This window comes from Myripristis murdjan, chromosome 6, assembly GCF_902150065.1.
Source record: "Myripristis murdjan chromosome 6, fMyrMur1.1, whole genome shotgun sequence".
Taxonomy (NCBI): Eukaryota; Metazoa; Chordata; class Actinopteri; order Holocentriformes; family Holocentridae; genus Myripristis; species Myripristis murdjan.
In genome coordinates, this window is record NC_043985.1 from 12,999,788 (window position 1) to 13,020,593 (window position 20,806).

At 37.7% G+C, this 20,806-nt stretch overlaps 2 long non-coding RNA genes across 2 annotated transcripts in view; one reads left to right on the top strand and one right to left on the bottom strand.

Moving 5' to 3' along the window:
- LOC115360604 (uncharacterized) overlaps window positions 1–16,440 on the top strand; it is a 20,287-nt gene extending 3,847 nt beyond the window's left edge. The window contains exons 2-3 of the long non-coding RNA XR_003928352.1: window positions 9,664–9,679; window positions 16,430–16,440. This is a non-coding gene — a long non-coding RNA (uncharacterized LOC115360604). The remainder of the gene's footprint in view (window positions 1–9,663; window positions 9,680–16,429) is intronic.
- LOC115360605 (uncharacterized) overlaps window positions 4,727–20,806 on the bottom strand; it is a 47,033-nt gene continuing 30,953 nt past the window's right edge. Inside the window, exon 5 of the long non-coding RNA XR_003928353.1 lies at window positions 4,727–4,830. This is a non-coding gene — a long non-coding RNA (uncharacterized LOC115360605). The remainder of the gene's footprint in view (window positions 4,831–20,806) is intronic.

Here is a 20,806-nt window from a genome sequence, read left to right on the forward strand (position 1 = left end):
AAGATTGACACATATTACAGTAAATTTAAGCTCGGATCGGAATAGTTATAAAAACTACAGTTCGAGTAAAACGTCTGGATGTTTACGCACACGTTTTCTGCATTGTACATATCACTTGGAGTCTCTCACATTTCTAATTTCAGCCGCTGGCTGCATCAAAATACATTTTGTAACAGTGGAGCTGAGAGATCACCTTATTTATATTGTCTACTGGAAATTTGAAATTCTCTATAGATGTAATCATATTGGTCTTTTATTCTGAGACATTGGGATTTTAATGAGAGTAAAACCAAGGCCTATAGACATTTTTAGGCCTAACTATAATTTGTCTTCTCTCCTCAGTTTATCCTGTACAGTTTTTCTCATGATTTAGTCATTTCCTGTTAACATTAGCAGACTAAGCACAATGTTTTCATGTGTGCATGGTAATGGTGTATATATATATATATATATATATATATAGGTGTGTGTGTGTGTGTGTGTGTGTGTGTGTGTGTGTTATAATTTAACAAATAGTGATCATAGTACCTCATGTCTTGCTTGGTGGCTGGTGTCTCGTGTGTGTTCATCCTGTGAGAAAAAATGAAGCCATTATTTTATAAATCATCAATCTTAGTGTATTGTCATAGTACCGGACTCTCACACTTTCCTTTTAAAACACACACACACACACACACACACACACACACACGCGTACTGAGATATAGAGAACGGAATAGAGAATGGAGAGAAACACACACATTTCTTCTTGTGCTGATACACAAACAGAGAGCAAGCAACACACACACACACACACACACACACACACACACACACACACATACAACCTCTGCATTATGCACATTTGAAATTGATAAACTCATACACTCTACACACGAGAAATGCAAACACACACACACACACACGCATGCATGCACACACACACACACACACACACACACACACGTACATAATCAAAAACTTGTAATCAAATATCACCACAAATAAAAATTATACAAATATTGGTGGGTTTACATTCAAATAAACAAAAAACTCTGCTGAATTTTAGATGGGAGGTCATTCAGAAAGGTTGAAACTGGTAAAAAGTCAAAGGGGAAAATGTTTTCATTATAAATCATTTTTCCCTCAAATATTTCATAGAACAAGAGTTGCAACATGAGTGGCAAAGAGCAACACAATGTATAAAATAAAATTAAAATTATATAATTTTTTCCTGTGTTACTGTTAACACTGCAAAGGCTTAAACAAAACCTAATTAAATTATCTATATTCTTTGAAATATACAACAACTACAGCAAAAATAATAAAACAACAACAATAATAATACAGTAACATCAGAGTATTTTATCAAATATAATGTTTTTATAATATAAATGTCTCTTTATGTTTATCATGAGGGATGGGATAATGAATTTCTACCTCACTTTCAGCTATTCAGGCTTTGTGAATTTTTTAACACTGGAGTGTGTGCAAACTAGCTCAGACACACAGACACACCACACACACACACACACACACACACACACACACGCCTCCCGACAGAGGAGTGTGTGTCTGAGATGACCACCATATCAGGCAGATCAGTTTGTATTAAATATTAAGAATTTAGCCTACACTTCTTTATCCAAAGTAACTTACAGTGTGTGTGTGTGTGTGTGTGTGTGTGTGTATTTGAGTTTGTGTATGCTGCACTCCTTATGTACCCTCTCATCTGCAAACTAATTCCCCTGCTCCGTTCTCACGATGAAAACAGTTACACCCCTCACACACACACACACACACACAGACACACACACACACACACACACACAATCCTACGTACACCACACCTTAGTTTTCATTTACATTATATTCACATAGATGCACAGGCATGCAGTCAGACACACACAGCAACATGAGAACAGGCATGCGCTCGTGCACACACACACACACACACACACACACACACACACACACACACACACACACACACAACAGCATGAATGCTCTCACACACTCCTTTACATTTTCTCATACACACACCTACATTTTGGAAAACATGAAGAATAATGTGTAAAGACTAATATTAGCATTTGCATTTCAGTATAATTTCATATTCATCACTTTATGCAAAATTCTACATTTAACCTGCAGTTTGCTGTTGGAAAAGTTTTTTTAACCATTAAATATTAATATTAGAACATATAGAAAGTGTATGAGATTATGTGTACCACACATCATACACACCATGACAAAGACATATGTCGTGTTGCTTCTTCTCCCTGTGGGTCTTGTCAGCAGAGGGAACTTTAAAAGTGACGCATGTTCCAGTGAGACGCTTGCAGTGGCTGACACCACAACTACAAATTAGTGCAGACTAAAGACAGAAGCAAAACACAAACACACACACACACACACACACACACACATACATACACATGTTGTTAGACCTATATATTGCTCTGCTATAGGCCTTTTACAGTAATAAATATCAGCCAATTGCCTACCTGCAATATGATGGTGGCAATGGTGAGGATATGATTTTACTCAAGCAGCTTAAACCTGCAATAAAACCTGCCTCATCCCATGTTAAGGAGCTGCTAAGCCAACTTAAACAATTTCATCACTCTGGGTTTCAGTGGAGAGTTTTGGTGTCTCCCAGTCTACAAGCTCCTTCAAGGGATGAGAATAAAACTCACAGAGAAAACACTTTTTTTTGGCACAAAACTGATCAAGTGTAAAGATATCGGATATTTGACAAAATATCCACCATCAGCAAGTTCAGTTCAGAAATATTAGCTCTTTCGAAAGCCAGTTCGGGGTAAACACAAGTCAACACACCTCTGCATGTTTAGGAGGGAAAAATATGTAGTGTGAAGATTTCCTGCGCTGACGCTGAAACTGAAAGGGGGCTGCGGGGCTGTTTTTCTGGCCTGGCTGAGGTTTACAACAGGAGTCTTAAAGGTTTTCATATCAGGGACACAAGGGACCCACATGGGTGGATTTTTGATGCAGCTGATTTTGCATTGAATTGTATTAACAGTCTATAGGAAGGGATATAATGGTGAAAACTTTAATAACTAAAGCCAAGCATTCTCTAATTATGGCACTTTGAAGTGAATTCAATCACCGCGAAATACCTCATTTTGGCAGATACCAGTCAAGGACCCTCAACAGTTCCCGTGCCATACTTTAAGAACCATGGAGCTAAAAGTTTAAATCGGTGGTACTGCACAAAACAGGCTGTGTAATGAACTGGACACCTACAAATTTATGGTGGTATAGGAAAACGCTGGAGAATTTGGCACAAACATCAGCTGAGATCGCATCAGGTTAACTGAGAGAGTCTGGAGACGATGTCAGTGCTAGTCCTGATGCCACACACACACACACACACACACACACACACACACACACACACACACACACACACACACCTGCTTGCCCCCAATATACTGCACAATCACTATTCTGGCATTGCACTGTTTAATTCCTGGGTCGCTTGTGATTGTGGTGATTCATAAAGTTCACTTAACTCAGTTGCGTTCAAATGGTGGAGATGTCAAATGCCACATCAGGGCTTAAACACTGGTTTGAACCTTGTGTTTTTAAAAGCCAACTAGGGCAAAAAGGACAGGAGCTGCTGAGTTTTGGTGATTGTTGGATATTTTTAAACAACTGAAATGATTATTTTTCTGCTGTACTTGCTGGACCAGACAGCATTTCCTTTTCCTTGCTGCTCTTTTCTGCTTGCCTTTCTCTCAGTTACTTGATTCATCACTCCTCGCCACCAACCCCCAGCCCCACCTCACATGCAGTTACTCAGATTTTATTTGAAATAGTGAGCAAAAGATCAGCAGAGGTATAATTTCTAACAGGTAAGCCCAAATCCAAATTTTTGAACAAACAAATTATGGAGATTAGGCTTTTTTTCAAAGAGCTGGACATTTTCACTCTGAATACAATGCAATATTACATTATTTGAAATCATTTTAAAGTAAATAAAACTTTTACAGCATCTTAACACTGCTAAACCTCATGATTAGTTACCACATTCATCAATTTAACCCTTTTAACTCTTAATTTTCCATTAAATTTCCCCTCAAGTAGCTTTAAAGTTAGAAAAAAATGTTGTACAACAACGACACATACATATTTTGTATCTGCTGTTTGCATTGGTTCTCTGAAGCAATCACACATCTACTGAGTGAAATATTCAAACCTGAGATGCCACTGTTTTATGGTTGCAGCATTAGATCTAATAGAAAATATCTAGGTGTCTTGTGTATCATTTACTACACATTTCCTTGGAATTCAGAAGGACATATGTGGTGTCTCTGGAAACTCTGGGATCTCCACTAGAGTTTACAATAAGGTTCTGAGGGTTTGAACAAAGCTCGGCTACACAGCAGCAGCAGAGTTGGAGAGGTTACGAGGTTAAAAATGTGTGAGTATTTGATTTTTTTTTTTTTAAATTAAAGACTTTGTTTTCATCTGGATCGAGGAGAGGGCAAGCACAGCACAGGTAGAGGAACCATTCATACCTGAGTCACACTGATCCACTTCCCCAAACTGTGAATAATGTCTCTTTCTCTAACCTTAATGTGAACAGAGCTTTCTGTCTCCGTTTGGTTTTGGTGGGGTGAGAGTAAGGGAGGCACCCCACCCAAAACAGTTATCACTTTCAGGGTGTTGAGTGGTAAGACTGAGAAATAGGGTGTCGGTTGATACCCGCACTTTTGCCACCCGTCAGGCCTCCTCCTCCCGTCTTGCTGGGTGCCGATGATCCCTCTCTGTGTCTCTCCTGGGTTTTTATGTCACATTTCTTTCCTTTCATTCATCTTTTTGGTCCTGAAAGTACAAATAAAACACAGATCCCATAAGATTTACTTAAAAAAAACAAACAAACAACAACAACAAAAAAAAAAACACCTGGGGTAGGTAACACACACGCATATACACACACACTCACACACTCTTGGGCTCTACAAATGACCTGCTCAATAATGACACCTTTAAAACACATTATGACCATAAAGGAGTGAAAAATATCTTTACAATGTTCTTTTCCAAGGAAACAAGGTGCCATTTAATATGTATATCTTTTCCTCCATAGCCTGAAGTAGGGCAGTTAACACATGGGGGGGATGGCAATTAAAAAAAAAAAAAAAACATTCTGTATGAGTAAAAGTAGGAGGGGTAGCACCCATTTTAGGGTGGGACACCGACTGTGGGTGTTCTGCTTATGTCAACCTCCCCGGCCCACAGGACAGACTGTTCACAGTTCCTCTTATTTGCAAGACTGCTTCTACATCTGCTGCCACATTAGGGGTGAGATACGTAGGCACACACACATAAAAAAGTGAGACTATGCTACAGACACACACACACACACACACACACACACACACCAAAGCACATCTTGTTATTATTTTCACTGAATTAACTTAGGTCTACATATAGTGATGATGTGGTGAGTTGAAAACAAAATAAATAAACTATACACTCCATTCCAGGATCACCAGTCAAACAACCAGAAATATTAGCAAAATTAATAGCATGTTCAGAATTAATCTGCAAGATTTTCTTGGAAAAACAAAATTAAATCATGTATCTAATCATGTATCAGTCTCATATTTCTCTTTTTTTTTCATCTGCCTTAAAAAACAACAACAAAAAAACTTGGGTAACCTCAATTTAGATGAGTTTACTCCCCATCTCCATACGTTTCATATTTCTCTCTTTTATACTATACTTACTATACTTAAAACTATACTTTTATAAATTAGGATCATATATGGGTACATCTGTCTTAAAAAAAAAAAAAAAAAAAAGAAAGAAAAAAGAAGTGAACCTAGTAAGTTTCCATGAATTCAGCCCCATCTACATCACTGTCTGTAAGATCTTACATCAGTCTCATATTTCTCTTTAATATCGGTCTTGAATTTGGATCAAACAGATTGACATCTGCCTACGTCAAAGGAGGTAAACTTCACTTTGCAAATTAAAAGTTGGCCCAGCTTCAGTTTAGGTGGGTTTACCCTGCATCTACATCCTTGTCATTGAGCCACAAAGTGACTAAAATACAGTAGAAAACATCCCTGGGAGTTTGACATCAACCTCCTTAACACAAACAGTCTGTACAAACAGCCTGTGAGATGCAGGAGTGGAGCTCTGCCTCTGTGGAGCTCTGTGCCTTCAGCTGTACAGTCAGCCATTTTCTGTCAAGCAGGAGGAGGCTTCACTGAAGCTGCATTGCATGTGAAAGAGAGGGTTTTGTAACCAGCTTTGCCAAAACATTGCTCAAACCCGATGTGATGGTAAATGGTCCACTAGCATTACCAAAAGGAGCTTCTTAAAACCTAACTACCCCTCAGTAGAAGCTTCACATGCCTGGCTACCAACCCAAATGTATGGTCAAACAAAATGGCTGCCTTGCATCCTCTAAGCTAAACACACATCTGTGTCATGTGCAGGTTGAGCGCGGCTCCTGCATTGCCAGGTTAACCGGATGATTCTCACTAGGGCCTGCCACGCTACATACGCCCTCATGGTGCTGTGCAAGTCAATGAAATGTCCACCCCATATTTTTAAAGTTAACCACAGACAAAGGTAAAAGACATTAGGCAGGTAAAGTCAAAATGGTAGACAGTCCGTTCCTCCGACATTTGTATCATTTTGTCATTAGACTCAGCTACTGTGTTTGAGCCAACTGGACTAACATAACCTTCTGTTTTCAAGGCCATTTTTAAGTAGAGTGCTTCATGGTTTTTTCGATTTAAAGGATTTGAATCACCAAAAGTAGATCACTGGACCTGACGCAATTTGTTAAGCAACTTTACACTTGATTTGTTGTTTAAAAGGCATCTGAATTGTTTTTTTGTTTTGTTTTTTGCTTTTTTGAGCTACATATTGTCGCCTAAAATGTGAAAGTTTTGTGGACATCAAAGTTAAACTGAGACAAAGATTCTGACCAAAATGACCTTGGTGGGTATTTTTTTATTTACTCTTTTTATGTGGTGTTGAAACATGCAATAATGTATTTACTAAAGCTGGGCTGTGAATAACCAAAGAGATCTCAGTCTATATTAGAGCCTGAAATCATGTCTAGTGCTCAGTGGGCATCTCACTTTTATAAACGTCATAGAAACAGAGTTGAAAGGAACTCTGTTTGAGGGATTGAATTTTTTTCCTACTACGTGGATTCATATGAGATCAAAGATGTTTAATGAAAGCTTTGTTAAGATTCGATTTTGTTTGAGGGGTTAAATTTAAAGTTATTGTAATTGCAAAAAAGAAAAACAATTTTTTTTTAGTCTTCTAGGCAGGACATCATAACTCAGTGACTGTCCAAATCCAGGTTTGTGACATTTAAAGTGGAAAGCCTCCCCTCAGCAGGTGCAGCTCATTGTAATTATCGGCCAACAAAGTTCCAGCATTGAGACTGTTCTGCCAGTGACGACTTCTACTAAAGTTGATGTCTCTGCAAAAATGCCATGAAAAACATTATTCGTTTGACTGGTGGTATATCTGACAACAAAAGTCTAGACAACTGAATCATGTAGGAACCTTTAAATGAACTGGCTTAAAGGGAACTACATTAAGCAGTGAGGCAGTGGTGATGGAGGAGTGGGACGGTCTCAATGAGACAAAAGAGATTTATTATATTCTTCTCATCCTGAAATTGTGAATGTGTGAAATTCTTTCAATGTAAATCCTTGACTTCTTGTGAAATAAAAAGTTGGCTGAAAATGCGAGTGATGAGAGTTTATTTATAGGTGTTCATTGGGGCGGTGGGTGTGTGTCGACACAGGAAGCTGAAAATAACCTTGGTTATGTTAGGGACAGACAGACAGACGGATGGAGGGATGGAGGGATGAACGTACACACCGCGGCATTGTCTGATTGGCTGGTAAACAACGCTGCAGTAAAAGCAGAAATGTCCAGCCCCATCCCTGGTTACACACAAATGCACATGGACATGACACACACCACGCGCGCACACACACACACACACACACACACACACACACACACACACATACCATGCACACACTCACGCAGAGGTACATGAGTGCATGAACACACTCAGGTGTACAGGTTCTCTTTCTCTCACTCACAATCACACACCAGTCCATTAGAATTGTTTACAACACCGATTTAGCTGTGGCCACCTAAAAAGCAAGTTCTCTCCTTATACTTGTTTTATTTTTTTTGTGTCAAAATTTGTTCTTGTAACTCTTGTTGCTGTTGTTTTTTTGACTCCTTTTTTGGTAACCCCATGTAAGTGAGAGCTGAGCATACAGAGGGAGTGTGAGATGGTGTGGGTTTTGTGATTGGGCACAGATTTCTTTCAAAATGAGCAAAAGTTTGTGATTTAAATGTGAGAATACAAGGAATTTCAATCCGAAACAAAATGACAAATCTGATCAGTTACTTTAAAACCAGAGCAAATGTAATTCAATGTAGGATTTCATAAGTTGGGAGAAGTGAAATTAATAGATACTGCACTTATCTTCTATTTTTGGCATTGTTTTGTACAACATGATGATGAAGATTCTATATATTTCTACTATTTCTAAGGTATTCTAGTTGTCTCAGCTCCAGTTATAAGCCAATCATGACCCAAATGAGTGTTTTGATCAGTGAAATTGATTGATTGTTTCCCACTTGTGTGCAAGTTTTTTCTGGCATCTTGCTGACACTTTTCCAGAGCAATTTAAAGAAGAATAAACTTAAATTCCTCAATAATTCATAATATAAGCAGCTGTTTGTGAGGAATGCAGAGGTCAGAGCTGCACAATATTCCTGTGACTTTGGAAAAATCACGGAAGAGAGAAGAAATAAGAGGGGTTGGATTTAAGGAGATGGCTGGAGTGTTGTTTTTGTATCTGATGATATAAAAGGCTGTAATTCAATGGGGTTGTTACATGCAGTTTATTCTGCTACTGTTCTAAATCAGTAGAAATAAAAAGAACAAAGATTTTAAATTTGATGAAAGATTGTGAACAACACTGCTTCCTATGCAGGTGAAGTGTTACATAAATTCATAAAGTTATTTTAAATGTATTGAATGCACGCTGAACCATAATGGTCAGTAATCTGAAGTTTTACATTGTCTGCTTGTAGTAGAAAGTAAAATTCCTCAATTTATGCTGAAAGACAAGAAAGATTTTCTTTGCAAATCTCATTTGTGTATAAAATAAATGTTTCGGTAATAGTTCATTTTACTATAATCTGGTGAAAATATGGTTTACTATGTCAATTAAAATGTGTCTGAAATCTTTTGTATTCTGCACTGCAAGTTTGTGCACCTGTGGTTTTAAATGTAACATATTGCTGTCCTCATGTGAAAACCTCAGACTCCAGTTGTGGTGATTTTCATGTCTCATGTTCTGACTTCAGCTGCAGGGTTACATGCTGCTCTGTGGGTTGAGAAATATGCATGACCTTTGCGATTATGAAACTTTCCAAACCCACTGGATAAATTCATAGATGCATGGTCATCAGCCTGAAACAAACAAACAAACAAACTATTTTCCTGCTTATTTGTTATTAGTGTGGAAATAAGAGTAACAATTATGTAGTTAGAAGCAAAAAAAATAAATTAACATATCCTAATCACATCTGATCTGAGAGAAACAAATGAAAAGGAGTGAGGATGGAGGAGAAACAGAAGAGTAGATGTGTGTGTGTGTGTGTGTGTGTGTGTGTGTGTGTGTGTGTGTGTGTGTGTGTGTGTGTGTGTGTGTGTGCGTGCGCGCGCACGTGCATGTATGTGTGAGCGACACTTCTTTGTTCTTATCAACTGTGTTGGCCAGTGCACTGACCAAACCTCAGTTTTCCATTTTGTCTCTCCTACATCTTTGTACTTGTTAATCAATTTTCCCCATGATCACAAATGTTCTGCTGCTCAGATTTAATTTGTCCTATATTTCATCATGTTGTCATAAATTTAACTATAGCATATATTTTCTTATGCCATTACTTTATTTGATCTTGTTTCTGTATAAACTGTTTTTCTGTATAAAGTTTCTGTGTTAAGTGTAGTTCAACACACGTTTGAGGAAAAACTCACAGGCAGTGGTAGATGAAAATAACATATAGATAGATAGATAGATAGATAGATAGATAGATAGATAGATAGATAGATAGATAGATAGATAGATAGATAGATAGATAGATAGATAGATAGATAGATAGATAGAGATGTAGAGTTATTTAATATGGACACACTTGCCGTTAAAATGAGGACCTCACACACACATACAAAAATTCTTTTGCAGAGTGTTGCAGTCTAAGATAAACAATTATTTGTCTCATTCAAAAGTAAAAATGTGAAGTCTGATGAACCGGCCACATAATGTGTCATCAGAGATCTGTTAGTAGTCTTAATGCATGTGATGAAAAGGTTAATTTTGCCAGAATAAACTGCTGAAATGCACATTGGAATCAACTTGATACAGTTTGTTGATTATATTTTAAGAAGCACTTCAGTCAAAGTGGATTTCGGTTTGTTCTTGTTACGTTTGAACTTCTTAGAGCTGCAAAACAATAATAATTATAATCAATAGTTCTGGTAAGCCTACCTTGTTATTTAACAGACTGAACTCTGGCTGATCTTAATAGTTAAGCAAACTGTTTTCACACTTTGTTGTTTCACAGTGAGTCAGTTGCAGTTAGTGAAAACATGTACATATGTATGTTGAAATGGAAAGCCTGAAAACTGGATTGTCTTGGCATAGATCAATTAGATGTAAAACACAAGTACACAACATGACTTTGCCCACCCCAGTGATCTATTAATAGGAACAATACATGATACATATATCATCTGATAGAAAAATGCTTTTTAAAGATAATAAAGTGATGAAATCTATTTTGGAACAGACTGGATGTGATTTTGACAGCAGCTCTTCAGGTTATTGCTTATGGCAAATATAAAATTTGATCACACACTCATTTTTCTTATCAACTAACAAAACACAAAGTACACTGCACTGAATAAGTAAAATCATGTATCAGTTAAATGATTAAATTATTAAAATTTAGTGAGCTTCACTAATGTGTTTGAAACAGCTGAACTGACCTAATTTTCTGTTTTCAAGACCTTTTGCAAAATAGATTGTAAAGTGCCACGTGGTTTTCAGATGTATAGAAAAGCGGATCTGAGTCAAGCCTGGAAGATCACTGGACACCTCAAGCCACCTGTCTCTCTTTCAAAAAAAAAAAAAAAAAAAAAAAACCAAACAAAAAAACAAATCATCTCTATTCTCGAGTGTTGAGGCAGAGAGGAAAGCTAGTTTGAGCCATCTATGTATTAATGTAGATATTTTCCATGAATCTGAGCACTACAGCCACAACAGATCATCACCAGTAGTTACTACTGACCTGTGTGATCATATTTAGCCTGGCTGACAGTTCAACATCTGGTACCCAACTGGAGTCTTTTTTTACTCTCCATGTCCAGCTGCTCCTAAGACAACAAATGATTAAAAAAAATAAAATAAAAAAAAAAGCATTTTAATTGAAATGAGTGATATTGTCATACCTCACCAAGTTATGAAAGGCTAAAGAGGCTGTGCACTTTCAGGTGCTGTGTAACATTCACTCTTCAAAATTATCTGGATTGAGAATAAACCTGGAATCACAGTGGTGGTACAAAACATGTAAAAACAGCTAATTTGAGTAGTTTAACTGACTCTTATTCAGAGTGACTTATAAGACCTTGTTTTATGGTAGAATCAGTGGTGCACAGAGGGCTAGGGTGGCTTATTTAAGTCGAAGTATTGCTACTTTGCTGATATAGGAGCTATTATAAAAATCTAATGGAGTTACAGTAAAAAGTTGCTCATTTATGTGCTCAGATGTATTTATGAGCACAAATGTGCCAATAAAAGTTTCGCAGTCACTGTGCTACATTTAATCTTTCACATGAAATTCTGTAAGGACAAGAAGAGAGAGTTCAAATTTGACTCTTCTGATTGGAAATATTTACAATAACAAACTAAAATGCATTTGTATATGGATTTTTATATGCTTTTTTTTTTTTTTACTGACTGTTCATTCAACATGGAGTCTTGTGTGTCCAGTTTCTGATCAACAAAAAATCCTGACTTTTTTCTTTTTTTTCTTTCTTTCTTTCTTTCTTTCTTTCTTTCTTACTTTGTAATGGGTGTTATTTAATATATTCAACTCTGCCATACCCATGGGTGGGTTTGTCATTGCTGCACAACCAAGCTTTGTTCAAACCCACATAACTTTATTTTAAATTCTAGTTGAGATCTCAAGGTGTATGTCCTACTGAATTACAGGGAAAACTGTATAAAATGAAGCACAAGTCATGTAGATATTTACTATCTGACGAAATGCTGCAGCCAAAAAACACGGGAGTCTTGTGTTTTAATATCTAACTCAGTAAAAGTGTGATGTAGCTTTAATGAAATGTTGAAACCAACAGGTACAGAATATATATGTGATGTTGTTGTATAGTTTTAAAAAAAAAAAAAAAATTTTTTTTAAATTTTTCTAACTTTGAAGCTACTAAAGGTAGAAATTTCAGGCAAAATAGTTCATGAATGAAACATCTTAGGTAAATACATACTCAGAAAAAGTGCAATCAAACACAAAAACCTACTCAGTTTCAGTAACATGAGTGAATGGAATTTGATACCTCCACCCGTAGCTGTTTTGTCTCCTGTCAAATTGTGTGGGCAACACTTGCCCTTTTTGTCTGTTCTGCTGCATCCTGCTGCCTGCACATCTCGTATATGCGTATGTATGTGTTGGTTTTTCAATTTGGAATTGTATAAAGTGCTGTAGATCTGAGGTTTATTATTATTTGACTGAATGAGCAAGGACAATTGTGTCCAGTGTTTTTGCTCATGGGCACTTTGAGCGGACTCACAGCTGCTGCCTCCCTGTTCTGAGAACTGAAGAGACACACCACCTCTGATCTGTAGGCTTCCACTGTAGATCCGACTTCAAATCAATTCTTGAATTATTTTAAATGACTCAGAGGGGGGTATCTCAAATGGTAGAAAACAGTTTGTGTCACAGTTATCATTTTCCAAAATTATAACTATGATGAAAAACCGGTGTGATGTTACCGTGCATCTGTCCCGTCATGCTATTAAAAAATCTATATACAATAAGAGTCGCTTTTCTAACATAAAACTAATTTTTTGAGAAACCAGTCTACTTTTTTGCATGGGGGACCAGTGCCTTCCACAGTAAGTGACAATAAGAGATTTATAATTGGGTGGACTTCTGATGGTGTTACCACTCCAGATAAATGATATGCTGGCTTTGGAAAAAACTCTGATGCATGCTTTTCTAAAACCACATGATGTCTCAAACAACCATATTAAATGTGTTAATATAAAGCATGCAGTAAATGTAATATGTTGCAAGAACAGTGTTATTGGTGGAGGCTAAATATGAAGATGAAGTGATGTGACAACAGCCAAAAACTCATGTCTGACTTTTCATCTACACTTCTTCATTTGATTTTAAATAAAATTTCAGAAAACATTAGATTGTGGGAGGGAAAAAAAAAACATGTATCGATTGTAGTTTCTTGTTTCTCTCTCTCTCTCTCTCTCTCTCTCTCTCTCACACACACACACACACACACTCATTAAAAAAATAAACTTTTCATCAGGTATTATAAAGGTGTACAAAAATTATTCATTTGTCTTTCAGTGTCACCCAGGAAATTTCTGCATTTACTGTACAGTAACACAAATATTTTTGAAATGTATCTATTTGTGTGTATTATGTTACTTGGAGTCGAATCTGAATGACCAGTTCTTGTGGTTCATGAACCAAAGTCTCTGTAAGCAACAGAGTTGTTTGCATTTGAGCATTTTTTAATAGAGCTTCACATTAATATGATACAAACTGCACTTCGAAATCAAAGTTGCCTGACAGAAGTCTTGTCAATAATTAGCCTAAATAGCCTATTAAAAACTAAAGTCATTTCTGATTTCAACCTTAAGGACAAATAAGTAAAAATGTATTTACAATGTATAAGAAAAAATGTATAAGATTTTTTTTTTTTTTAAAGAAAGGAGACTGCCTGTTGAGAATAGAATTTAAAAAAAGAAAACATATATATATCACTTGTGCCTATTTATAAAATCAATAAATAAATAAATAAAAATCCAAATGAATCAAGGAGTGCAAGTGAATGAAAGATGAAAATAGGGGGGTGAAAAAGACAAAAAGAAGTAAATTGTTTGTTAAAGTTTCTGTTTTAACAAAGTTGTTTCTCAGTATGTTTGTTGGAAAATGAGCAGTGTGTGTGTGTGTGTGTGTGTGTGTGTGTGTGTGTGTGTGTGTGCGTGTGTGCGCGTGTGTGTGTGTGACAGACTAAGGGAAAAGAGAGAGGATGCAGAACGTGTGAGAGTGAGTCAATAAGTGTCAGCATAAGTGCGTCATCATACGAGTGAGAATTTGTTTGCGAAATTGTGTGTTCTTGACGTGTGTGTGTGCGCGCGCGCGCATGCATGCATGTGTGCACTTAGTCTCTAATTAAAACACAAATCTAGAGCGATGAACAGAGTTTGGGACGGCTTTCAGGTCTACGAGTTAAGGAGGTTCTTTTCTCCTTCTTCTTTTTTGTATAAAATTCAAAAATATAAAAACCTTTCTATAAAAGATTTTTATTTCTCATCTTGTATAAGATAAGTATATATTTTCTATAAAAAAAAACAATTTTTACATTTTGATTGTACCAATTGAACTGACAGTGGAGAAACTAAACTAAAAGTGAACTTTTGGACTCGCTGACAGCTCACAAGCCCTGAACTGTAACTAACTGCTCAGGACCAAGGTAACTATTAATGTCTGGTTGTGTGTGTGTATGTGTGTGTGTGTGTGTGTGTGTGTGTGTAAGAATACAATTGTATTTATTAAATGGACTGTATTGTATGCTCCTGCTTCATTCAGCACATCTGTGGAGCCACAGAGGCAGCCCTCACAACTCTGATGACGTACAGATATGCACTGTTGTGTGTGTGTGTGCGTGTGCGTGCGGGCGTGTGTGTGTGTGTGTGTGTGTGTGTGTGTGTGTATGTATGTGTCCTTCCCACATCAGGGGCCACAGAGTTACCCACCCCCTTTCCCCAAACCCTCTTCCCCTCCTTCCTCCCCGCTCTCCTGAATCATTCTCCACCACCTATGGGACTCAGCAGGCACTTTCTTTTGACTCAGACACAGAAAAAGAGTGCAGGGGGGTGGATGGGGTGGATGGGGTGGATGGGGTGGATGGGGTGCAAAAGAGTGGTGGAGGGGTCAAATCCACGACTGAAGCCTACAGACAATGAGCCACATATACGTCTGTGTAAGTCAGGGGCAGTGGTGTAGCTCAGCTTTCAGAGAGACCACACCATAACAAGCAGGTTTGAGTCTCGTACAGGACGCCCTGGCAGAGACAAGAAGTCCCCGTTCCAAACTGACGTGGTGAAGCTGAGCAGACACACACACACATGGTATGGGAAAACGCGGGAGAATTTGGCACAAACATCAGCTGAGTTTGCATCAGGTTAACTGAGAGAGTCTGGAGACGATGTCAGTGCAAGTCCTGATGCCACACACACACACACACGCGCACACACACACACACACACACACACACACACACACACACACACACACATACACACACACACAAAGCACACACACAGCTTCCCTCCGAAAAATGTGTCCCATCATCACATGTACACCGTGTGTTTTCAAATATTCATACTTTTTCTTTAGTTACATTTTTGCCTCTGTCCACTCTGCTCACTAAAAAATTACAACAATTTTCTGTTCTAATCTGTTAGGCCTTTCCATCTACAAGCTGAAAAACTGTGTCAGGTTTTGCCTTTAAACATGGAAGGAACTGGACAGGAAAACAACAACACAACAGCAACTGGTCAGCTAAATGGGGATTTCCACATCATGAGTAGGGTTGGGACCCGTTTGGATTTTAACGATTCCGATTCCTTAATGATTCCCTCTTAACGATTCCGGTTCCTACCGGTTCCGATACCAGTTCCAAATATATACATTTTTGCATTTTTCTTATGACACCATTATACTTAAAATAAACAAGTAATAAACAGCAAGCTGCTGCCAGCTTGAACAGATTGACTTGACTGTTGCTGCTAGTCTTCCTCTTATCTGAACTTTCTATAGAAAAATGTAACATTATATTAATGAACGATTAATTTAGAGCCAATTTAACAGCAGTTGAGTAAGTTGTAACTAAGTACAGACAGATTTATGTTTGCTGATTTATGGCTCTAGTTAACTTTATTCATATATCAGACAAACATCACATCATTAGCGTTCTAATAACAAAATAAACAGCAGATTTACAACAAGCCTAAAAAAAAATGGACATTTCAAGATCCATAGTGGCGGGTAGTAGTATATTTTCCTAATGCAGGGATGCAAACAGGAAGACCTCAAAAAAGAGAGAAGTTTCCGAACCTCCAGGGGGGCGGGGGGGAGGGGTGGGTAGTTTTAGTGTAATGTAGTGTTAGTGTATTTTTATGAGTTGTAGAACATAATAAATTATCTTGAAGGATTAGATTTTTACCAGTAAGCTTGACTCCAATAATTTAACAATATGTTAAATTATGTTTTAAAAATGTAAATTACTTATCAAACAGACCTAACAAATCAACTACCAATGAATGAGCAGGAGTATGCCTGTGATAACATAGATTGAATATGAAAAATAAGCCGAAGTGATACCGCTTCTGTGAATAGACAAGCTAAGCTGTCAGTGTGCTGCTGTTAGCCAGTGAAAATAGAGCGGAGTGACAACACTTTACTTTGTTAGACAATCCATGTCAGTGCGCTGCTGTAGCCTGGAAAGTTACTTTGCCTTTTGGACTCGTATGGTGCCAGTGCAGTTGTTCTTCTAAGTCCACGATTCCGTCTGCAATTCCGTGTTCATGGAAATTATAGGGCCCTAGTTAAGTTAAGTATTTCTGGCTTCGACATTGTTTGGTTACGCTGGGGGGCTGCGCTCCTCCTCCTGCCTCGTTTGGTAATGACGGTCCGTCATTCTACATAGCAGTGCAGTGGGGGCGTATCCACCCCGAGCCCGCTCAGTCTTGTAGGTGACATGACGTCACTACAGTCGCTTCAGTGCACACAACTGAGCAAAATGAATGCAGATGAGAAATTCCAGGAATCATTACGGGAACCGGTTTTGCGAAAATGATGGATCCAGCTCCATTTCTTCAATTTCGGAACTGGTTCTGAAAAAGAACCAGTTCCAGTTCCCAACCCTAATCATGAGAGCAACTTCTTGGCCACTGTGGCTGGTGGGCTTGTGTTTCGGTGCGGAGCATGACAGTGTGAACTGCCATGAGTGCTGTAGCTTCACATCTCGTTGACAAATTTCATTTTATTCAGACTGAACAGACAATAGATGGCTTTCAGTGCACACATTGGTTGCTGGTTGTTGGCTAATTAAGAGTAGTATCTGGTCAGCTTACCATCACCAGAGACACTTTTATAATTAAAGGAACTCTGTCAGTTTACAATAGGAAAATCTGAAAGCCAAGGCAACACAAGTGTTTTTCTGTTTGACACCACAGAGTTGATACACGTAAAAAATCTAATAGGACAATCTCTATCCATGATATGTTTCTGAACAATACACAATACACCACCATCTTGTTAATTTTGTCTTTCTACTTGCAAGGGATCTATGAACTTTCCAAGTCCATCAGTGTTTAATAAAAAAAACATAACACTTGACACTGACACTTGTTATAGTTTTGACAATTTTGTCCATATTTGCATTTTCTTAATTGATTTGGGATGTGTCCATGCTAGATGGTGTCTTTGCTATGAAGTCCAACAACTGGAAATACAAAGATTACAGCAAAAATGGGTGGGGCATTTACATGGAAATAACACAGGCTGCTGTTAGGTAGAATGCTGTTTTTCAGGGCTCTGGTTAACACATGTACAATAAGGTTCAGTGAGTGAAAAATATTGTTTTCCTCTGGGACTAAAGTCCTTCAGAAAAAAAAATTATGTCCCCATGTTTTTTAAAGTTTGACAGTCCCTAAACATGAGAAACAATTGATAATACATACATACAAATGTTAGACATCGACAGTTGGCCCATTCAAAAAGACTGGGGTCTGGTCTTGCTGGTTGCAATCATATCAACCAGGGGGTTTTCAAAGTGCCCTGTCTCCTTTATTACAACACATTCTCATTCCCAAATACTGTACCTGCAGCTTGGTCAAGTCCCTTTCACATCTGATACTGACGCCAAAGGCACCTTCGGCGACAGGATGAGACGCATCGGGTTTTCTCTTTTTTATCACTTGTCAGTGTCATGTGGTTAGGTATAGGTACCAAAACCATTTGGTTGAGGTTAGGGAAAGGTTGGGTTTAGGTATACAAACTACTTGATTAAGGTTAGGGAAAGGTTGGGTTTAGGCAACAAAGCCACTCGGTTAAGGTTAGGTAAAGGTTGGGTTTAGGCAACAAAGCCACTCGGTTAAGGTTAGGTAAAGGTTGGGTTTAGGCAACAAAACCACTCGGTTAAGGTTAGGGAAAGGTTGGGTTTAGGCAACAAAACCACTCGGTTAAGGTTAGGGAAAGGTTGGGTTTAGGCAACAAAACCACTTGGTTAAGATTATGGAAAGGTTGGGTTCAAGCATAAAAAACAGTTGGTTAAGGTTAGCAAAAGGTTAGGTTTAGGCAACAAAACCACTTGGTTAAGGTTAGGGAAAGGTTAGGTTTAAGCAACGAAACCACTCAGTTAAGGCTAGGGAAAGGTTAGGTTTAAGCAACAAAACCACTTGGTTGGGGCTAGGGAAAGATTGGGTTTAGGCAATAAAAACACTTGGTTAAGGTTAGGGAAAGATTGGGTTTAGGCAATAAAAACACTTGGTTAAGGCTAGGGAAAGGTTGGGTTTAGGCAACAAAACAACTTGGTTAAGGTTAGGGAAAGGCTGGGTTTAGGCAACAAAACCACTTGATTAAGATTATGGAAAGGTTGGGTTTAAGCATAAACACCAGTTGGTTAAGGTTAGCAAAAGGTTAGGTTTAGGTAACAAAATGGAAACTGGACATGGTCACACACAAAAGGTCTCGTTGGAAATGAGCATCAGAATGCATCTCATACTGACGACGAAGAGTGCCTTTGGCTTCCAATGGGTGTCTTTTGCACTGGTGACAGATGCCAACGGCCATGACCAAGCTGCTGTGTTTGACCACACTGGAATGAGAATGGGCTGTTTGTTATCATAGTGTCACTGCCATCATTTTCTTCTTAGCATCTGTTATGCAGACTTATTAATGTCATGTGCACAGTTGGAAGTAACACATTCCACTACTTTTGGTGGTAACTACAGATGTAACTAATTACTGTTTCAAATTAAGTAATGCAATTACAGTTACAAAAATTTAAATAGGCTGCTTACTTGTTACTTTCATCTACCGTATGGCAGTACAATGAATGAGTGAATCAGTCAATCAGTCAGCATTAAACTGCACACAGCTATCCAACAGTGCAGGCCATGTGAGATTTCTGTCCTGGAAATATGGAGATTTTTTTCCCATTGACATCAAGGACAAAAACATAGCAGTGAGTTGTAGTCTGTGTGCAGGTGTGAGAACTTTAACCACATCAAAGAATAGTAATCCTTCTGAAACACCTTGTAAAACAACACGTGTCTACAAAGCTAATCGCAAAAGACCCCAGTGCTAATAGGCCTATCAAAACATATCTATTGTTTTTTTTTTTTTTTTATTGGTCCACTATTACTTCTCATCATAGTGATAATGGGTACAATGATAATTAATGGTTTTATTTTCACACAATCTGAACCAGCAAAACTAAAATAATACACTCCATGTGTGCATTAATGAGAGAATTGAAGCAGACATTTAACAGTAAGGCAAAAGTTACTTTCCCTTGAAATTAATTAATTACAGTAATTAATAAAGTAATTGAATTACTTTTGAGAGAAGTAAGTAATATCTGTAACTAATTACTAATTTTCAGTAACTTGCTCAATGGTTATATAGTTAGAAGCTAGCATTACAATCAGTTAGAGGTTGCATGCTCACACTAACTTTAGCCGGGTTGGCTTTTGTTAGGCTGGTGGCCAGTTAGCTAATTAACAGTACTGAAAACTAGATGTTAAGGTTAACTAAGTGATATGTCTTGCTTTCCCTCAGCCTTTCTTCTTAAGTATGTATACTTTGACGATTTGTTTTCGGAAAGTATGCGAGGTGAGGTGACCAGATTTTTGGCAGAAAATCTGGAGACATTTGGGATTTGCTGACAAATATTAAACACAGCAGACTTATTCCAGAATCTGACTGAAATTATATGCCTACTTAAACACTCGTGAAAGCCCTTTACAAACATTGAAACACAAGAATTCTGAGGTCTGAGGGCAGCATCACTTACTTGACATTTAACTATATCATTTTAATAATAAATTTTTACATTTTTTTGCAGCTCTGCCTTGGTAAATTTTTTTGCTAATTTGCTAATTGCCCTTTTCCCCATGTTTTTGAGCACAACTAAGTGAATTTGTTTGATGTTGTCCCAGCATCACTGATCTGACATGTATCTGTCTTCCATTTTTGTGGTAGTCAGTTACAAACAAAAAAGAAAGCTTTACACTTCCCATAACATGAAGCGATATGCCATCATTTACAAGACACAAATCTTTCTAATCTAATTCTTTCTCTCTAATCTAAATCTTTCAAATCTAATTTCATGTTTCAGTGCAGTTCAGTTCAGCCTGCCGTTTGAGACAAAATTTGTGAAGTTAGTTGAGTTGTG